The sequence below is a fragment of the Bidens hawaiensis genome, unplaced genomic scaffold (assembly GCF_021521415.1).
Source record: "Bidens hawaiensis isolate Kalapana, Puna unplaced genomic scaffold, B.hawaiensis_p1.1 tig00010424_1, whole genome shotgun sequence".
Taxonomy (NCBI): Eukaryota; Viridiplantae; Streptophyta; class Magnoliopsida; order Asterales; family Asteraceae; genus Bidens; species Bidens hawaiensis.
Window position 1 is genome coordinate 54,018 of NW_027491793.1, and position 11,066 is coordinate 65,083.

Consider the following 11,066-nt stretch of genomic DNA (forward strand, 5'->3'; position numbering starts at 1 on the left):
GCTTCACCAAATTTACACCGTCCTTTTCTCTCGCAATGTTAATATACAATGAAAAAACACAATGTTAAAATACAATGAAAAAACACAATGTTAAATCACAATGAAAAGGAAATTTAAAATTTGCTTATAACACAATGTTAAAATGATAATGAAAAAACACAATGAAATAGCCCATTTGTAAAAAACACAATGAAAAAAAAAACATATGTTAAAACACAATTTGGTATAACACAATTCATAAAGCATAATGACCTAAGCATATAACACAATTTATAAAAAGCCCACTATTTTATTTTATTTTTATATAACAATATGGTACTCTTATTAAAGATAAAAAAAACACTTGTAATTATGGTGATTTATTTAATGTGTTTTGCATGCGTTGAGAGAAAGTCAACAAATATGTGTTGTTTCTCTTATACACTTCCCCTATTTCATAAATGATTTTCTCTCAAACTAAGCTCAGCCATCCAAATTCAAAGTCAATACTAAAATCCTTCTCATCATTCCTACAAAATCAAATTTCTTAGTTTAACTTAACCTTTTAAACTAAAATACTAAATGATAAAGATTTAAATAGTTATTATTTACCATTTTTTTAATTCAGCTTACTCGGTTTGAACCGTATTTAAATTTCTAAAACCAAAAACACAATTCAATCAAAGATTACATCAAAAGTCGAGTATATAATTATGCTTGATTTTGCGAATGAGCTAGTGGTGGAGTGGTAAGGGGGATATTTTAGGTCTGTTTGATATGAGGTAATTAAATGGACGACAGAGTGGAATTAGCATGGTAATGAAATGGACAAAGGAATGGAATAGGTTATTACCATTCCAATGAGATGTTTGGTTATCACATGAAAATGAAATGTATGATTAATTTGCCTTGCTTGGTAGGTAGGAAAAAAAGAAAAAATAAAATTAAAATGGTAGTGAGTGGCGGTGGTGGTGGGAGGTAAGTGGCGGTCGTGGCATTGGTGGGCGGTGATGGTGGTTGGTGGTGGCAGGTGGTGGTGGGCGACGGGAGATAATGGTGGTTGGAGGTGGGTGGTGGTGTTGGGGGTGGGTGGTGGCGGTAACGGTGGAGGTGGCAGGCGGTGGTGAGGAGGAGCGGGGGCGGGGGTTGGTGGCGGTAGGCGAGTGGTGGTGGTGGGCGGCTGTTAATGCTGGTGATGGTTGGTGGTGGTAACAGCGACGATGGATGGCAATGGTGGTGTTTGGTGGCGGTGGTGGTGGGAGGGTGGTGGAGGTGATGTAGGGTGAAAGGGGGAATGAAATGAATAAAAACATGGGGTATGGATGGAATAAAATTGGAGTATTTTAGAGAGAATGGAATGAAATAGGTAATGGGTCATTCCTATTCCATTCCATTGGTAAACCAAACACATTTTTCTTCATTCCCTAACAATAGTTCATTCCATTGCGCCCTCCATTCATGCATACCAAACGCTACCTTGGTGTTTCATGTAACCCAGGTTCAATTCCTGCCTCCAGCACTTAGTTTCAGATCTCACCGCACTGTCGTGCCTTCGGGCGAGTGTTCACGGAAGTTAGCCTTAGGTGAGGTTTTTCCCGGATCAAAAGACAAGTACATCCTGTTGTGTTGAATTTAACCAGTAATCTGTTTAAAGATGAAAAAAATATATATTCGATTTTAACCTGTTCTGTCTAATACTAACATAAAACCTTCTAATAATATTTTCTTCTTACATAAACTCTACATGACTACATGTAGAAAGAGTATTCGTATCATAAATACAACACCATTAATTTGTTAAGAATATTTGTACCATAAATATAAAATTACTATAATTAATATTATTATTATAAAATATTTACATCATTCCATTTACCGCCAACCGACCCCACCTGTCTCTGACACCCTTTTCACTTCTTCTCCTTAACCAAAATCATATCTTGGATCATAATCAGTTCCAGTTCCACCGACAAGCTGCAAACTTTTATCCAAAAGGAGTCATCGGACGATGAATGCGAAGAGTATTTATTCAAAGTAGTAATCATCGGGGACTCAGCTGTTGGCAAGTCAAACCTGCTATCTAGGTACGCTAAGAACGAGTTTAATATGCACTCTAAGGCCACTATTGGAGTTGAGTTCCAGACCCAGACCATGGAGATTCATGGAAAGGAGGTTAAGGCTCAGATATGGGATACCGCTGGTCAAGAACGCTTTCGTGCGGTCACTTCTGCTTATTACCGTGGCGCCGTTGGTGGCCTTGTGGTTTATGATATTTCCAGGAGGACCACGTTTGATAGCGTCTCGAGGTGGCTCCAAGAGCTTGAATGTGAGTTTATGTCCGCTTATTTATGCTCGTTTAAAGATAGATGGTTTATTAGTTATTAGTAATATTAATTGTCATTGTCATCATGCACAAGGCCATTTTCGAGAATTTATATACCTCGGCCAAGAAAAAATAAAAAGGTTCGTAGCCCTAACGGGTAATAAAATAAATAAGCTAATAACCTAAATTTTATCAAATTGATTATGAATAAAAAGTTTTTTTTTGGGCCATATAGTTTTAACGGGGATCAAAATACAATTATAATACATAAGATGATAAGAACTATTTTATATATATATATATATATATATATATATATATATATATATATATATATATATATTTAAAAAAAAATGGCCCAAAAAGAAATTGTGCCTAGGCTAAAGGTGTGGCTCGCACACTCTTTAAGGCCAACCCTGAATTTATGCATATTATCTATTACCTCGATCAAATTTTAGAATCAAGTAGGACTGGCAATTGGGTACCTGTTAAATACACTATAAGACCTGTTAAGTAAAAAAGTGCGGTATGTGATTTTTTAATTTTCTTAAATAATTGAAATTAGTAGCTAGACTCCATTGTATTCCTTTATTGGTACATGAAACTTAAAACTGTCTTATAGTCATGACATATAAAGTCGTTAAACGAGTCATATTCATGTTTGATACTTGTGTTCAGCGTGCCGCTGCATACCTGTTAAACCTGTTAAGACACGAATTGTCAGTCGTCCAAGCCTTAGGTAATTGACTAACTACTGAATAAATGAATAATAACGCACTCGTTTTCTTCGTTTATGTTCATTTATTTATGTTGTTTGAAAGAACATTATCTTAGCGAATGAGCATGAGCAAGAAAGTTCATTTATTTAAGTGTCCATGTTAGTTTGTTTGTTTTGTTGAAGTTAAATGAACAAAAACTAACAAAACTCATTTGTGTTCCTTCGGTTTGTTTATAGGCATAGCCAAACCGGTCGGGTTGGTTGGAAATCTAGACATGCTAAAACCGTTTGATTTTGACATTTTGAACTTTTTTTTATATATAAGTTGTTGGCTTTTATTAAATATTTTGAAATGATAAAGAAACTAGTTGATATAAAATGTTGGTTTTTATTAAATTTTATAGAGTTAAAGAATAATAAACTTGTTTCTGTTTACATAGTCGGTTTCAAGTTCCAATAGTTAGCCGAATAGCTAAACCAACCGGGAAAACCGAACTCTAGACTGATATGGTTTACATGCTTCAATCGGACTTAAGACCCTATTAGCCCAAATCTTGAAATAGTCTCAAATTATAGCGTGATATTGTTGTTATGAATTGATGGGTTTTGCAGCTCATTCGGATACAACGGTGGCAAGAATGTTGGTAGGAAACAAATGTGATTTGGACAATATTAGAGCTGTAAGTGTGGAAGATGGCAAGAAGCTAGCTGAGGAACACGGATTGTTCTTTCTGGAAACGTCTGCACTTGATTCCACCAACGTTAAAACAGCTTTTGAGATGGTGATTCGAGAGATCTACAACAATATTGTCGGTCGTAAAATACTGAATTCTGACTCGTATAAAGCTGAATTGTCGGTTAACAGGGTATCGCTTTCAAACGAGTGTTCTGATGAATCAAAGCAAAATCAAACCAGATATTCGTGTTGTTCTTGAAGTCACTCGAAACAGGATGACTTTTTATTAGACTAAAATGTTATTCCCTATTTCAGTAACTATTCTTTTTTTCAAAACTTCATTGGAGTTTGTTAATGGATTTATGACTCAAGATCAGGTCAAAAACATTTCAAATTCATAATTATTACATAACAAAAGTTTTAAGTTTTATACCAAATTTTACACCTAAATTCATTATTTTAGGTCAAAATGTTAGGCTAAAACCGGCCCCTACCTAACTGTTTTTCTACAATCAAAAAACCAAACCAATCGGTTTTCAAAATCCAAAGGCGAAATTTTGGTTTCAGTTCATTCAAACCCAAAACCAAACCATACACACCCGGAAAGTGTCATGTCATACATTAGAAAAAAAAATCTATAGTCATTTGTCGATACAACTATCCATACATGTAACAAAAATGAAAACAAAAAAGAAAAGAAAACGTAATCACACAAACTCGATAATGTTTTCAGAAATCTCGAAAACTCATTTTCGGGTCTTGTTTCCTACCGCCACGGCCACGACCACGCCCTCTACCTCTCCCCCTTCCTCGCCCTCTTCCTCTCCCACCACCCCGTCTAAAAAACGACTTTCCGTGCTTCATTTCCACAAGCGAATGTAACAACTCATCACAAAGAATACACCCAACATGCAATGTAGCTCCATCTTTCAACGGTGTCGTTTTCTTATTAAAGTCCACCTCTATTACAGTAGACTCGCACTCGGGACACCCTTCCTTAGTTGTACTAATCCTATGAGCCCCTTCCGGTAACAAAACAAGACAATTACACATGTTGCAGTAAAGCTTCCATTTTGGAGCACTGACCGGGTCAAGCACAAGTGTCCCGTCACACTCAGGGCAGGCACACACACCTTGAGATATTAATGAGTGACGACAAGTAGGATGCGGGCAGAGGAAACAAGGCATGCCGACACCTTTACCTAACTTGACCGAACCGCCCCCGGTTTTTGGGGCACCAAATAACGTGTCGATACCTTCAAATGGAGGGTTGTTGTAACAATAAGGGCAGAGTGGAAACGACTTCCCATCAGGTCCCGCCATCGAAAACAATAAAAGCTCAAAGTTATCTAGTGGACATGTGAGTTCTTTGTACAGCTGTCAAATGAAAACAAAGAGAAGTAATAATAATTAATTAAAGTAATGATTAATTAGTCTGTTTGATCGATTTCAACAGTTTACAAACGTATAAAGTTGTAAACACTTTACCTTAATTGTGCCCTTTTGAGGAACATAATAAACTTCTTCACATGTATTACAATATAACCGTGACCGAAGCATAGATATATACTTCATATATCTCAAACATTTTCCACATTTACTAAGTGATCGTCCCGTATCCGAAAGTGGGGAAAATTGGGCTTCAAACAAGGAATCCATATTTTCAATCTGCTTAACAAAGTAATTGAATTTCTGTTTGAACTGTTCAAGTACATGCTGCACAACAAGTGAATGATCCGCTTGACCTTTAGAAACCAGAGTGATTTGATGTTCTATGAAGCTACGAATGTCGGGCAAACAAAGATCCGGGTCTATAGACTGATAGCCTCTTATGAGACTAACACCCAAAACGGTTGGAACCAACCTTCTTCCCGCCTCTACCTATTTAACACAAGATGAGAAAACATTAATTTGTCGGTCCCATTGGCTAGCAGGTTATTAGTGGGCCCCGTTAAATTTCCAGTGACGGGCTATCAGAGGAAAGTAAAGGGCATAAGTGTAGAGAGTTAACATATGTACCTTTACATAGTTGCGTTCACTTATGTTGTTGATGTGTACAGGAATAGATGCATCTGTTCCTATTCCATGTTTTTCCATCAAGGATATCAGCTCACTCTCGGACAAGTAATCTGGAGGTGCGGTTTTACCCTGGAAAGTTGCCAGACACGGTTACAAACTGAGAGGATAGGATAGGTCACGTTAAGCCTGGCAAACCGGGCAGGTCAGGGGATTTTGAGTTATGGATCAAAACAGGTTCGAAGCAAAATGAATTCGGGTCAATAAGGGACGTCTTGAAAACGTATCAATCTGGTTTGGGTCAAAATGGGTTTGGCCGAATAGGAATCGGTTTAGAATGAGTCATTGTAAGAATAAGCATCCACCCCTACCCCACCCAACGCCACCCCAATTTTAAAATGAGTCATTAAGAAAAACAGTGCCCATCCACCCCACCATGGCAAACTGGGCGCAATGGAGGTGGCGGTGGAGTGTGAATGTCAGTGATGGAGTGTCATGCCAGTGGCAGCAGTGACAGGTTGGTGAACACTGAAGACAAACAATGGTCATGAGTGGTACTAATCCATTTGGACCTTTTTTTAAGTAAAGAAGTTCTACAATAGTTACCCATTTTAAACCGTTAACTAATTTAAGGTAACCCAGTTTGACCCGTTGATTGATTTAAGGTGACCAAATGAACCCACATACAATTTAGTTTTGCCCAAATTAACCCATTATTTGAGCAATGGGTCATGATTACCAACTATAGGTCAGACTGTGGTCATAAAGGATTATATTTAGCACAGTTGAGTTGGGTTTAGTTCATTCGGCAGGTCCATTAACATGAAAGGTAAAACTAAAATGTAGAAAAGTTAAAATTAGAAAACCGTACCTCATATAACTCAACCTTTAAAATCTGTATTTTCTCCCCTTCTGTAAACTGAGGTAAATTTTTCTCGGTAACCGCCAACCATGGCATTATTGCTGTAAATCCTTTCACGGTGACACGCTGTCCAACACAATGAAACAATTCTCCACCAACAGAAAACTCAATTTTCGTCCTATCAAAAATTACTGCTTGTTAACAATAAATCAATAAATTTTATTACAGAATAACCTACTGTGACAGATCGCTTACTTTACATATTTGCAGTCAGGAGAGAGAGTGCCAAGAAAATGCTGACAGACATACTGATAAAGCCTCCAAGCATCACCACCCAACATATCTTCATTAGCCGAACGCATAGGAGTTATTGGAGGGTGGTCCCCTGCATCAGTTCCTGATTTAGGCTTATTGTAGCCATTGCTGAGCAGTGTTTGAACATAACTGCCCCAAACTGGATTACTTGCCAAAGAGGCAAGAGTTCCTTTAAAGTCAAATGACGAAGGGTATGCTGTACTCTCTGTCCGTGGATAGCTGCAACATGAAAAGGGTAAAAATGTCAAATATTATAAGATATATTCACTAGGATAAAGCCCTTGTAATATGGGCAGTTAAAAAATTAAAACAAAAAAGTTAAATTTAATAATATACATAATAACATATCTTATGAATCTATAACAGTTAAGAAAAATATAAGGTTAACATCAATTCATCCTAGTTGAGTTGGTAAGCCACAAACATTTTAAAAGCAAGGTAGTGAGTTTGATTCCCACCAAAAACATATTTTCATTTTATCATTCATAAATTGGAAATTGTAAAAATGGAAACTATAATTTTGGTGTGAATTATAATTTTGGAAACTGTGTGGAATCCTATGTGGATAGCTTAGTTAAAGGCCATGCGGAAACTATGTGTGGCTTTAATATAGTAGCTAGATTAAATTTAATATTTTTTGGCCCATCACAACCTAGTCAAGTTTTTATAAACTTTTAGACCCAACACATGTTCTTCACGCTACTTTTAACTTAGTTATGTTCATGAACAGCTCCTTTAAACCGATAACGACCAAACATAAATGAACATGAACATGCACATTTGCTTAACGAACAAACACAAACAACAAAACCCCATTCGTTAAATTGTTTTTGTTCAATCGTTTGTTTGGTTAAAGTTAAACGAGCGAACACGAGCATGCTCCGTGTTCGTTCGGTTCGTTTTTAGGCTAGGAGTACCTGATAAAACCTTGGGTATACAAACGCTCAGCCAATTGCATGGCCAAATGAGGTCCAAACCCTAATGCACTTGAAGCAACCTGGTTTGGGAAAGAGTAAACAAACAGCCACTATAAATTTTGATATACACACACATTAATGACGCAAGCAAGCATAAAAAGTGGTATGCAAAGGATAATATGAATCAACAACCTTAGGTAATACTAAGCTCTCCTGCTCCTGATAGGATTGCAAACGAATTGAACGAACAGGAACGGAGCATGTTCGTGCTCGTTTGTTTAACTTAACTAAACAAACAATTAAATGAACATGACTTTTTTTTTCATGCACGTTTGTTAAGAAAATGGACATGTTCGTGTTCGTTTATACCCGTCCGTTAATAGTAACAGTTCACGAACGAACATAACAGACCATAGATGAAAGAACATAACTGAGCTTAAATTAGTTAAAAGTAATGTGAAAAACATTGCGTTGGGCCTAAAAACAAGCGTTCACGAACATAATAAATGAGCGAGACACATGTTCCTAACCTTCAAAAGGTTGACTGTATTAAGACCAGAAGGGCGACCTTTGGTATCTTGTTTTTCAGAAACACCAGTAACTGTCACAGCTGCATTTTCAGTTATTACTTTCTGAAACATCTCTGCAACCTGTTGAATGTTATAAAAATCAACAGAAAAAACATAGCGATACTGAAATGAAGATTGAAGCGATGAGAAGCTTACATCGTGATCAAACAACCTATTACGGTCCCATTCCAGCTTCAGTTCAAAACCATTCTTCATTATGTATGGAAACACAACCCAAAACTTTTCAGGCTTGAAAGTACTAATTTGAAGGTAACGTTGTACACAAAATCCAAGGGTTGGAGTTTGACATGGGCCATATCTGAGAAAAGAAAACATCAAGCATATATTATTGGATTTATATTAGTAAACGAATAGAACGAGCACGAACGGGTATGTTCATGTTCGTTTTTTTAACACTTTAACTTTTAACAAAACAAAAAATTGAACAAGAACAATTAAACGAATGAAGTTTTCTTGTTCGTGTTCGTTATGAAAATAAACATGTTCAGGTTCGTTTATGTGCATTTGTTAATATTATAAATGAATGGTTCACAAACGTAAATGAACACAAACAAACATGAACGAACATAACTGAACATCAATGGACAAATATACAGGAACATAACTGAAAAAACACCAGTTAAAAGTAAACATAAACATCAATCTATTAGGCTTAAAAATTATTAATACTAGACTAAATTGTAACGAGTGAAATTTAATTTCATAAAACTAGACTTAGTTATAATGGTCCTAAAAATTTTTAACGAACAGACGTAAATAACCGTAAACTAAAGATCATAAATGGACAAACAAAAACAAACATTCACGAACATAAATGAACGAACGAGATTCGTTCGTTTATTAAATAAACAAACATAAACAAACTTCCACCAAACTAAAAGGATGAGTTAGATCACATACCAGATAACTCTAGAATCAAGATTTCCATATTTCCCTTGAAAATAAGTCGTTTGAAACCGTGTAAACGCGACTCCAACTTTCAGATCTATTTCTTGGCGTGCATCTACGGCCAACGCCTCATCTTTATTGGGCTGAACAAGATTCTTCATAGCTTGTGTAATATCTTTCTCAGTTACAGAAGAAAACCATGCACGATGAATTCTTCTACCATCATTGGGTTTAAATCCCGTGCACTCAATAACTGGATTCAAGAAAAAATGCAAACTGAGAACATGAAAACACTTGAATAGAACTATAGAAGCCACATGTGCAGTTATAACAAAAGAATACCTTCAAAGCATATATTTTTTCCTTCACGGTCACAGTCCAACCATAGTACCAAATCTTCACAACCGCGTGCCTCTCGGTTTAAATGTTGGCGAATATGAGCCTTGTTGTAGTATAAAATAAGGTTTTGGTGAGGTGGTTAAATATAAACGGAAATAAAGTGGTTATATAGCTTAGGCATGTAACCGAATTGAACGTTAAGTTGTTAAGTGAACTGTTCACGAACCTTCAACAGCAAGTTCATTTATTTAATAAATGAATGAACATAAACAACAACGTTTGTTCACTTGGTTAAACAAAGTGGCACGAGCACATGTCTCGTTCGTTCATTTATGTCCGTGACCGTTCATTCATTTAAGTAAGTTCGTTAATATTCATTTGCTGAGTTATGTTCGTTTATGTCCGCTCATCTATGTCTGGCTATGTTCACTTGCTTATTGTACTGTTAACGAACATGAACACGCTCATTTTCTTAACAAACGAAATCGAATAAGAAAACCTTGTTTGTTTAACTGTTTGTGTTAGATCATTGTTCGGTTAAAGTTAAACGAGCCAACATGAACATGCCCCATTCATGTCCATTCTGTTTGTTTACAAGCAGCCTACTCTGAGTTGATAAAGCAGGTTTGGGTAGGTGCTAATATATAAGAATTTCAAATTGCAAAGAGAAGATTGTAGAAATGTAAAAACCTTTGGATTTGATTCTGATTTGACAACTGGAGCTTGAAAAAGACAAAGAGGATCTGTAGCTGCCCAGTCTTGATAAGTTGGTGGAAAATCTACACTAGATTAGCACAAAAAACAAAAAATTATTGATATTTAAATATCAAAACTTGCATAGTTGACCACATATGATATGATGGGCTTAAAGTAGAGTAAACCTGAAAACATGACCAATGACTGATGTGACTTTATATTGCACCCGATATCCTAGAAATGTGCCATCAAATTCATGAACCTCAGTACTACCCCTTCGTGATGACATCTGTAAAACCAGAAGTCCATATGAGCATAGAAATATATATATAAGGTAAGTATTGAGCAGTTGGAAATCTCCCACACATATGAGAAATGAACTGATACCACTAGATGGTGCAAACTCATCTGCTTCTATAATTATTAATTATGTACCACCACTCTTTCTACTACTAATTACCTCCTATGCACTATGCACAAGTGTTTGTATGGATTATGTTAAACATTCAGTTGGTAAAATGAGTATCAAAGTCATTTCAACAGAAGAGAAAAGAATACCCGACCACCAGAGAGTGCTGTGGCGATTGAAAGAGCGATGCTAGGCTTCTCTGCAACCTTAGTTGAATGCAATTTTAGAGAGAGAGAGAGTTGAAAACCCTAATAATAAAATAAAGAGCAAATAATCTCACCATCAGTACTTTGGTCGCCATGCTTATTACCCAACTCTTCAGAATGAATCAAATAAAC

General features: G+C 36.3%; 2 pseudogenes across 2 annotated transcripts; one reads left to right on the forward strand and one right to left on the reverse strand.

The window, feature by feature from the left end:
- Window positions 1-1,290: 1,290 nt before the first annotated feature.
- On the forward strand, window positions 1,291-3,983 carry LOC143535167 (ras-related protein RABA5e pseudogene; annotated as a pseudogene). Its single transcript, XR_013135668.1, has 3 exons — window positions 1,291-1,295; window positions 1,935-2,305; window positions 3,633-3,983. The product of XR_013135668.1 is annotated as a ras-related protein RABA5e pseudogene (transcript).
- Window positions 3,984-4,425: 442 nt separating this feature from the next.
- Window positions 4,426-11,066, reverse strand: LOC143535160 (DNA topoisomerase 3-beta-like; annotated as a pseudogene). Its single transcript, XR_013135665.1, has 14 exons — window positions 11,009-11,066; window positions 10,878-10,934; window positions 10,505-10,608; window positions 10,314-10,407; window positions 9,627-9,726; window positions 9,297-9,537; window positions 8,532-8,694; window positions 8,337-8,456; window positions 7,807-7,886; window positions 6,830-7,108; window positions 6,584-6,752; window positions 5,716-5,844; window positions 5,185-5,577; window positions 4,426-5,073 (listed from the first exon to the last, which is right to left on the reverse strand). The product of XR_013135665.1 is annotated as a DNA topoisomerase 3-beta-like (transcript).